The following is an 11,470-nucleotide window of genomic DNA, read 5'->3' on the forward strand; positions in this document are numbered from 1 at the left end:
TGGCCAGCAGGACCAGGGAGGTGATAGTGCCCCTGTAGTCGGCACTGGTGAGGCCGCACCTCGAGTACTGTGTTCAGTTTTGGGCCCCTCACTACAAGAAGGACATGGAGGTGCTGGAGCGTGTCCAGAGAAGGGCAACAAAGTTGGTGAAGGGTCTAGAGCACAAGTCTTGTGAGGAGCGGCTGAGGGAGCTGGGGTTGTTTAGTCTGGAGAAGAGGAGACTGAGGGGAGACCTTATTGCTCTCTACAACTACCTGAAAGGAGGTTGTAGTGAGGTGGGGGTTGTTCTCTTCTACCAAGTAACAAGCGATAGGACGAGAGGAAACGGCCTCAAGCTGCGCCAGGGCAAGTTTAGGTTGGCTGTTAGGAAAAACTTCTTCATTGAAAGGGTAGTCAGGCATTGGACCAGGCTGCCCAGGGAAGTGGTTGAGTCTCCATCCCTGGAGGTATTTAAAAGAAGGGTAGACGTGGTGCTCGAGGGCATGGTTTAGTGGTGGACTTGGCAGTGGTAGGTTAACAGTTGGACTCGATGATCTTACGGGTCTTTTCCAACCTTAACAATTCTATGATTCTATGATTGTATGACATTGAATAGATTTTTGAACTTCTATCACATGCTTACTACTTTGTCAGTAAAATTACTGAAATATCTCATGCCATCTGTCACAATCCCTTCTTTCAGCAGGGACTCTTTGCCAGTGATAATATTATAAAGTCTAAACCGTTAGCATGAAAGAGTATTACTGCTGGGCATTTTGTTGCTCAGCCAGAAGGTTACGTTAAGGAAAAAGGAACATGATGTAAGATTTTTTTTTTTTTTTTTTTTGGCAGGGGGGTTATATGATTTTAAATTTGAATAAAAATCTTTCTAAAAATACCAGATGGTGTAAATAATCTTTGAGGTATTCTTGGCTTCTGGTCTGCTCTCATGGTTTGCCATAATAAAATCTGTGTGTTCTGAAGAACACTTGCTGGCTCGCTTGTTCTTGCTTCTCAGAACTCTTTGCCACATGCAAACACTTTTTGAAAGTGATACTCATGCAATGCATGGGAGTTGAATTACAATACCAAGGGTACAGCATGTGGCATGTGGGCTGCATACTGATAGGTACAGCGTAGTGACTGCTAAAAAGACTGGCATCCTTACAAGCCACTGGATACAGCAGTTGCATTTCAGTGTGCTACAGTATTTTCTTGTAGGAGGTAGGCTACTGTCAAAATGCTTTCACAAATAACTTAGGAGGATGCCTAAGTCTCCACCCAAAAATCTTTAAAACTGGTGTAATGTAATTTCTACTGGCACAGGATAGTTAGCCTAATCCTCCTGGCCAAATTCCAGTTGAGATAAAATGTCATCAGACCTAAATCTTCCATGTACAACCAGTTTGAAAAAGTGTTTCCTTCCAGTTCAACATGAGCATGTACTGTGTTGCTGACGTAATGGCTGTCATGGTTGTTCTCTCATATTGATAGAAGTCCAACTAAGTTTAGCCATGGCATTTATTTCTATGCATTCTTAACATCCCTCTGTCCCTAAAAGGCAGTGGAGTTTCAAGTATATATCAGTCAAATTAAATACCTATGTTTCTGCAGAATTATTCATCAAAGAAAGATACTTTTTCTTAAGAAAGTAGTGGTTGCAAAACATTTTTTTTAAGACATACTTTTGTATAGTTTTAAAAGCTAATAGACTTCTTTATATACTGAAATATATAAAGAATGAAATTATTTGGGAGTGAGGACCTTTCCCAAAACTGGGCCAAATCTTCATCTAGAAATTGGATTATAGTTAAGCAAGTGCATTTCTTACAGAAGCATTGACAAACATTCCACTGCTTAATTTTGCTTGAATAACCCTTCTGTGATGTTTCAGTAATTCTTGAGTATTCATGTCGAATATTCATTAAGAATCAAAACATGCTCCTTTTCCCCTATCATTGGCTTCATTCATGCCTTTCATGCTTGTATCCAGGAATATCTTCAGAGGGCTTAAATAGCTGTAGTCTAAGCTGTCTGAGTCACCGGAGGAGAAATGGAGAAGAGCAAACGAATATTTAAAAAAACTTGTAACAGCGTGGATTTGCAAATTGTGTAAATTCCACAGGCATTTATTATTGTGCCTTCAACAGCTAGTGAGATACTCATCAATCTGTTCTGTAAGGACTAATCACAATGAAGCAAGGTTACTGTTTATTTCACTTAAAGTATCCAATGAATCAGTCCCTTGCATCCATCTGTTTCTTATGTAAACACTGTCTTATACAAACCTCGGTGTTTTTTATATAGTAAGTTGTACAAATTCTATTCATTTGCTTGCTTATGCTGGAAATTATTTCCTTGACCATAAGTTTTCTGACAAAGCAGAATAAACCCCTTGTTAAAAATTAAGAAATGTATTTTTGAAAGTCCTGTGGTTTAATAATTAATTTATGCATGCTCATGTTTTGGCGTTTTTTAATGTCTTGGAATGTAGTTGTGAAAAATGTCATGCTCTACTATAAGAGTTTGTCATGTCTCAATAGTCATTCTAGTATTCCACATCTCTTTCGTTTTATGTATTTGAATATGTTTAGAAACAAAATTAAGATTCAAACGGAGTTAAGAAATTTCAAATTTATGGCTCTGTGGACAGCTTAATTTTTCAGCATATACAACTGCGTTCATTCTCAGACAGAAGGACACCCAAGGATTACTTCTTGCTGTAGTCTGAACTGCCATTCAATGAGATGGCACATATGAAATGCAAGTGAGACAGTTAAAACTTAGGTCTTTTTGCACAGAAGTATATTTTTAGTTGCTCACTCTTATTATACTGTCAAACAGCACAACATATTAAACAATGATGGTGATACATGGTGATGCCACTGCTAATGTTTAATATGAGATTTCTCTTGCACTGGATACTTAAAGCCTCTCTCTATGGACAGTTAAGCTGCATTAGCTCTACTTAAGAAAAGAGGATCAGTCAAAGAACTGTCTATTTTAATTGTAATCAATTTAGTAAAGCTTAGAGCACCATATGGGGGCAGGGCTCCATCATAATCTGAGCTGCACATGTACAAATGAAAGACAAGCTAACACCAAACAATCAGAGAGAAATGGCCTTTTCTGCAGAAGAATATAACGTAAATATGATTTAGAAAGAACAATCTTGGGTTAAAGCTCTGATATCTAGCCAGGCTTAGCGCATGACCCATAGATTTATTGGAGGACTAACACTGCCCAGTGTCTTTGGCATGTTTTGGTCATGTGGTACAGCGACAGTGGCAAACATTCCCACCTCTGCCCCTGGAGCTCTTGCAGGTTTGCTGCAGTCATTGAGACTACCTGCATACCTTTCTGTATTGGCACTGTAATGCGCCAGAGATGGTACAGGAGGAATTTGTACCATTACCATTGTAACGTACCAAAGAGAGTACATTACAGTAGTAATGGTACAAATTCCTTCTCAGTCTTCTACTGCCTTGGACTCTTGGAAGATCTTTTCCCTTTCCTTGACAGAGAAACACATATGCATCACTATCATCCTGATTTATGCCAAGAAGTGGATCTGTGCTCCTTCAAGATGTGGTGTGTGAAAGAAAGAAAAGGATTAGTCCCTCTCTCCTCTGTGACAAAGTGCCAATTCCTGGGTTCCATTGCACCACCAGTTCCTGGCTCAGCATCAGCAACTCTCAGAGTTACAAATGTTTTGGTAGCTGCCACTTCCAGCTGAGAGCTGTAGGAAAGTTGGCTAAGCTAGCAAACAGTGCCAGGAACATCTGGGGTGAAATGACTCTGCACACACATTCTTTTCTGTTCTTTTTAGAACAACTTCAGTCCCGGCAAACTGGACATATTAATCTGGTGGAATCAATGCAATTTGTTAAATCTCATCCTATCTTTCCAGCGTATTCTACATATTCAATTACATTGAGACCATGAAAAAGAAGTGAAGTATAACTGCATCATACAATTTGTTCAGTGTGGAAGAAATCTGGGATGTTAAATAGCTGTGTTCATGGCCTGCTGAAGCTTTATGTGGTTTGGAAGGCAGCACTATTTGCTGAGAGAGTATTTTGCAGATGCCAAAGTAGTAAAGTGATGAAATATCTAATGCTGATCTTAAACTGGTTAGTTCTAGGCTAACGAAATTCAGGGGTAACTTCTATGAGGGTTTTAAGTTGCTCATAGGCACAAGCAGTGAAAAACTGCAGTGGTTTATAAAATTTCATATTAAATTTCAAAGGGAAATGTAGACATTTAAAGCACATTTCTAAGGGAGTGAAGACACTGGAAAATTCTTCAGCTCTAGACTTAGAATAGTTGGTAATTCTGGATTTATTTGTTCATTTGAAGCTAAGGTTGGGTCTAGATTAAAGGAATACTGGAAAACTCGTCTAGCGGAAACTCATCTCATACTAACAAGAGCATTCCCTGTTTTTCAAATGAAACTGATTTTACTGAGGAAAGTGCTCTTGCTGGTTATGGCTATAAGGGGTAGGTTCTGTAAGGTTATTAATGTGCCTTACATAATTATGCTGACAAAAACTTTTAACTGTAGATCAGGCTTCGGTGTGCAATAGAAGGACTTCCAAAGAAGTTAGAATACTTTTTAATCAATTCACTATTGTAAGTAATTATGAAAAACTTTTGCACAGGCATTGAGCCATGTTGATTGTTTATTTTTATATGGTCAATGTGTTAGGCTCCCTGCCCAATTTCGGAAAAGGGTAAGGAATCCTGAAGCCTGCAAATGCAGACTGCCTGTTCTCTGGTTATGCGATTTTGCCTTTTGCTTAGTTTCACGTTCAAATAAACTTGAAGAAGTAAAATAACTGCTAAGATAAACTTCCTGAAATCAGTGGAATTACATCAGGAGTACTTCTGAGATCTTTTAAAATTTGGTTCATTATTCTTATAAAAATCATACTCAGGTTTCTCTTGCAGGCAATTGGTGGTCCTTAGTTTCCTAGGTAGCTAGTGACAGTAAGAGTTGTTCAGATTTGGTGCAGAGAATTTTGATGCTGAGTCTCTACTTCTATTTTTAAACATTTATACATTTAAGGCAACTTAAAATATCAGTTTCAGGTTTTGTGGCCATCGCGAAGGTGATATCATCTGAGTCTTAAAGTGCTTACAGCTTTGTAGTGGCTGTCTGATGTAGCTCTACTGCATACTTTCAGTGAAATGTTACTGGAGATTTACTAAAGAGGAAGCAATAAGCAAGCCAGGTAGATTTAATTCCTGAAATACTCCTAAGTGAAACTATATGGGATGACCTTGTTACTTGGCTTCTGGAATGTCCACATAAGCATGCTTCAAGTGAAGATTTCTATTGCTTGGATTTCATTACCTTTGTTTTATATTTGACATTTTGGGTTGTAGAGGGAATAATATCTTAAGATCACTGGATGAAACATCTAGGGGTAACATCTGGTGTCTGCCAATTGTTTCATGGCCTTTTTGATACAGTGATTATTGATCCTCAGAGTCTTCCTGCTCTGGAAGAAATGTATGAAGTCTTGTAAAATATCCTGTTCACTTTGTATGGTATCAATACTTATTTCCTCTTGACTTTAAAAACCAACAGAACAAGATTTTTACCTCAAGTTTCAGATGCCCTGCAAGTTGTTAAAAATGTAACTCTGTCATGCATGCCTGATCTCACAACTTGAACAGTTAATAAAAAGCAAGTTAATATCAATGCAACTGCAAAGTTTTGATGCAGGGCACTAGGACTTAAAATTTTAGCTTGTATATATGCTGTATGCCTTTCGAGTGCTCATGTGCCAGACACAAAGAGATGAGGCTTAACAAGACAAACGTAGAAATCAACGTATTTTTGGAACCAGCTGGTGTTGGAGTGCATTGTGAAGTCACTGGTGGAGACAGCCCTACTTAGTAGTTTTCACTTTGAACAAAGAGTCTAAGACCTCAAATGCTCTATGATTCCCCTGAGGTTTGTCTCATTTGTAAGTGAACAGTTGGTTTAACGAATCCTATGTATTTCTCTGCCTTAGACAACCCATGCCTTGTTCCTAGTTATCAATCAGCTGTATTTGGCCAACACTCATTTACAAACGCCGAGACAATACCCTGTAGTGCAAGAGCTATTGGACACTTAGTTATACCAGATTGTAATAGTGTTTGTGTTCTGCATGCATGCAGTTTATCCACTGTGGTTCTGTACAGGGTGGGTAAGGACACAGGAAGATTGATTTCCACTCAATATTTTTGTGCATTAGTTGAGGAAAGTCCCTTTTAAAGAGTCTTTCTTCTTTGGAAGGGTTTCCTTGGGGGAGCACTGGTGCTTTCTTTTAGACAGAAAACCTCATGCAGCTGACCATCTTTCACAATAGTCTGTTCATTCTCAGTATAGGTTTTCTACATATGTAGTGAAATGTGTGCATTCACAGCCTATTTGCACCACAGCCTATTTAAGAGAGAAATACCCAATATTTCCGTATTAGAACAGTGGGTGTTTTTTGTTGAACCTGGAGATGGAGATAAATATAACAGGTTCCTAACAAAATAACCTTGCCAGCTTAAAATCTGGAACTGCATGTCGACTGTTTGAGAGAGCAAAAATAAATCAGTGAACTATATTTCCTCTGTGGAAATAGGAATATCTCTGATTTACTCTGCATTGCTTACCTCAGGGACAACCCAAGTAGAGAAGGCTGACAGGCATCTTGTTTGGCAAGGCTCCCTGTTTTTATGCATCATCATCACTGCTAGGTCTTTGTTATGTGACCAAGTTTGTGGAATAATGCGTAATGTGTAAGGTGGGAGTTAGTTGCACTCGACCGAGAAACTGCTTTCCCCTTTGGTAATGTGACGTTAATTACTGAATACACAGATGAATACTTTGTATGTGCAGAGGACCGTGATAGCATGAATAAGTAACATCTCTAGTGATCAACGGACAGAATGGCAAATATGTTGGTGTTACACTGAACAGATGGATTCTCTGCCAGTTGTTATGACTTCGGCAGTAAAAGGGTCAAATGTGTTTTATGCTATTTTCTTATCCAGGAATGTCTTCCTGCTTCCCTCAAATAGTGAATAAAGAGCAAAGCGATTCTGACAATGTCTTTTCTTTCTCTTTCATTCCTGGGCTTTGGGAGCTGAACAACATTTTATTACTTTTAGGGGTTGCTGAAAGGTTAAAGATTGTGAAATCTCATCCAGAAAAAAAAATCCCCCACTTCCCAAAGAAAAACAGAAAAGCTGTATGGATAGAGATCTCATAACCTGGAAATCTATTTGAAGGGCAATTATTTGCTTTACATGAAATGTGCCAAGCCATAGTGTCCTTAGGAGTTCTGTGTTCCTTCTGAAAACAGCAATAACTGAAAACTTGAAGGGATTAGAAAAATCTTTCTGTGCCAGTTGTTTGTTTTGGAGTTTGTTTGCCTTGTTTTTTACTTCTGTTACATTTGATAAATAGCTGCAGTGATAAAATTCAAAGAGGCTTTTCTGGAATGGTCTAGCTGTGGGAGTTCCCCATGATGTGGAATTCTATATAGCTTGTTGTTAGTTTTCTCTTTCTCTTTTCAAGGGGCATGAACAGCTGACTGTATCTAACTGTATTTGTTTCCTGTCAGCACAAAATTTTCCCACATGAGCTAGGGCTGTGGTAAGCTCTCTGACATATGGGTCAGTGGAGATAAACTGCAATCAGGAATTCATAATTGAGGATACTGTACTGCAGCTCTGCTGCCGATTATCCTAGGTGCCTCCATGTCAATCTGTCACAAAGTGTCCAGAATTCCCTAGGAAATCACTCCACACAGCCTCAAATAAGGAAACTTTGAGCTATGTTTGTTATGGAAAGAAGAGGAAACCATACTGTAGAATAATGGATGTGAAATAGGTCTAGGAGAAACGTGGCCTCTGGTGCTCCCACAGATAAATGGTTTAGACCTACTGTGGGAAAGGACCATTTGCATGATTCAGCCACGGAAAATGGACATAGAAATGAGCTCCGTGGAGTAACAGGGCGTTCAAGATGATGTGAGGTTATTAGAACATTCTCTGGGCCCATATCATGAACTACAGATTATTCATAAGAGGATGGAACAAGTAATGGGCTCAAGCATAACATACTCCCTGATCTGTAACCCACACATCTAAATGACACTCAGAAGCCACCTGTGGTTTAATTGTGTGAGGTCTTAAGAAGAAATTATGGGAGATGAGAATTTGGGCTTATCCAGGGCTTTTCCTGGCTTGTTCACACTGCTGAAAGGGGTTGCATGGGACTTTGTCCTGCAATACCCCAGTGTTTGCCCCTGTTTGAATATGAGGTGATTTTGGGGAGTGTAGGATTGAGCCACTACTTGCACGAGACAGATGCACTCTAAAGCCATCCAAGTTATAGCCGTTGTGATACATGGCCACTTATGTGTAAAGCTATTTTTTTCCACTTTCCCACTTTCTGCAGTACAGGACAGAAATTCATGGATCTGGGATGCAATATGGAAATTTTTTGTTAAAAGCCAGTACTGACAACATTCATTCTCACCTGTAAGGGCATCTCTCTCCAAGGTAAAAAGCAAATATGAGCAAACAATAAGCAACATTAATAAAATAGGAATTTGCTTCCCAGCTAATATCCTTCAATGTTTGAGTGCATATGTTCTTGTGATTTGGACGTGTGATATGTATATGTAGAAAGAAAGACATTTTTCTGATTTTTAAACCTTTGGAAAATGAGGCTTTGCAAGTCCTGCCCAGCATCTGTTCCAGATGCAAGTCTAAACATTTAGGCCATTAATATGCAGGCAGAATTATAAAACTGTAACATAATGTATGTTCCCAAACCAAAGATATACGTATTTCTCTTTGTAAGTAGAATTTCCTCCTGCCTTGCCTCACATCACAATTCTGCACTCTGCCCCACTGCTATTTACCTGCTGATAATGTTGAATATCTTTTTTGAGTAGGATAATGTATACTATTACTTAAAATAAAAGCTTGAATATTCATGAGAGAGTTTTTTTATGGATATTGTATCTGCTTTCATTTTCTGTGTCACTAGTTCTCTGTGATATAAATTAGTTTAACACTTCCCATAGGCCAAATTCTAGTCTTACATATGCCAAAACCCTGCTGAAGCAAGATTGTGAGTCTGTTCCTACAAAATCTCTTACTTAGGTGAGTAGTAATTTGCAGATGATGGACTTTTACATGAACTTCTGAAGAAAAGACTACCTTAAAAGTTTTCGTAATGTTGACTATGTTACTCTGTAAAATCTTTGCTAAGGCTGAAAACTTCTATTCCTGACAATTATATATGATTGTATATTGTGGCATTGTCAAATACTGTTTACAAAATAATGGTGCAAAAGCTTGTGTGATGCATTAGGAAAAATTTGGCAGGGGGGAAATGTTATGGGTTTTGTTTTACTTTCCAATTGTGTTTCACTTTAAAGTAGAATGAGACTTTCCTGTGGCTGGTTGCTTTCAGATTTCACCATAAAGAACAGAATTTTGAAGGGGTAAGAGAATCATGAAGGGTATCTGACACTACAAAAAGAATTCCATTGCTGTTACGTCTCCCTTTCAAGTTCATGTAATTTGTTTAAAAAGAGAAGAAAATAGACATTTGAGGGAAAACCATGCAGAAGTATTTATCCTTTTGCTTTATGAAAGAAGTTCCAGAGTCTTCTCTCCACCTGTACTGGAAAAACAAACAGATAAAAAAAATCCACTGTATTGGAGGGCAATTTCCAGTTTTCACTGGTGGAAATCACATCTGGCAGAAACTCCACTGTAAACTTCTTAACCTAGACCATCTCTCTGAGCATGTTAGCCAGCATATCACAGCACTAATTCAGACTTGTTTTAGATTGGGTGCTCATTTGATTCACATGCTCCTTTTCTCATAGAACCAGGGGAAAAATTGGCAGCAAAAGATTAGGCAACTTTATTTGGTTAGGCAACTTTACTTGAGTCCCTGTCTTGTTTGGTTATCAGTGGCCTCTATCCAAATTTAACTGGGGCATGCATTTTGAAGTGGTACGGGAAGCCATTCTGAAAGGCTGTTGGAAGAGGTTATGTTACAGAAAGTTACTATACTGACAAAAGGACGTTATGGAGCCAAATAATCAATGAATATCCAAAGACAACAGAGTACATTGGGCTAAATTCCCTGCTAGTTTAAATCCGTCAAGTGCCAGAAATTCATTGGTAGCAAATTTGGCCTACTGTCACAAAATATTTTTGAAGGTGCCTTGTCATAAATTATACTTAGTGGTTCGTGAAGTACCTTTTTAAAATAAACATACACTTAGAATAATTGGATATTAACAGAGATCAAGATGTTAATGTGAATACATCCCAGTAACAGGAAACTTCTTGGTGTGTGCAGTTAGTGTGAAACTAGCATCACTATTTTGAAAAACATAAACTTCTTTTCTCTATAGTTCCATACTATGTACACAAACCTGTATTCCATTTAATTGTTTTCTGATTTGCTGATAGCATCCCAGTTTGTGTGATTTTGCAACCAATATTCTTAATAATTTGACAGTGAAATACTGTATATTGTTTGAAACTATAATCCTACCCTTACTCCACAATTGCAGGTATAATTGGTCAGACACTTGTGGCTTCTTTAAAGCCTTTCTAATCCAGAATACGACTAAACCCAACTGCTATCTACAGTAAGCTCCAAGACCTTTGTAAAACAGAGGAATTAAAGACAGATATATTTGCTTTCTGCTTAAATTTTCAGAGATTTCAGGGTGGATATTACAGCTGGTAGAAACTCAGGGGAAAAAAAGTAAACAGCTTTCTGAGCCCTCTTAATAGATGTTGTTGGGATCTTCCCAACAAAAGTTTTCATCAGGATATTTTGAGTCCTAAAAAATTTTACTGACACTCGAGTGGCAGAACTGTCACCCAACATACAGACAGCACATGAATCAAATTAGAAAGATGCCTACAAATCCCATCTGATCTGGTTAAAGAAGCACAGAGGCATAACAGTATCACAAAGTATAAGATGAAGCACCCTGTGAGACTGGGATCCTATTATGTAGCATTGTATTTTATAGCCTTGATGCCTGTTGAGAGTCTGGCCTTTAGTAATGTCATGTTTTTCTATGGGCTGCTATGTCGTAAAAGCTTAGATTGGCTTAACTCTCTTTCAGTTTGAAAAATGAAAGGAAATTTAATTCTAAATAACACTGACTAATTTTGCCCTGGACCTAGTGTTTGTTGGAAATCCTCCCTGTCATAAAAAGGATGATGAAAATTAGGCTGAGAATACAGAAACCAAGACATTATTATGGCTACTATGTAGCAAAGGGTACTTTTAAAATGTTACTCCTCCCTGAAATATACAGTCTGACTCACTGTTTCAAGTCTGAGCTAGAGGAACAAATATTTTTTTTAATATAACACATTCCTATTCAGTAGGTAATTTATATTTGTCTTATGTATTTTGGTGTCCAGGCTACTCTATTATTACCTTTTACTA

The sequence above is a fragment of the Nipponia nippon genome, unplaced genomic scaffold (genome assembly GCF_047370975.1).
Source record: "Nipponia nippon isolate SJK-2023a ecotype South Korea unplaced genomic scaffold, ASM4737097v1 scaffold_7, whole genome shotgun sequence".
NCBI classification, from domain to species: domain Eukaryota; kingdom Metazoa; phylum Chordata; class Aves; order Pelecaniformes; family Threskiornithidae; genus Nipponia; species Nipponia nippon.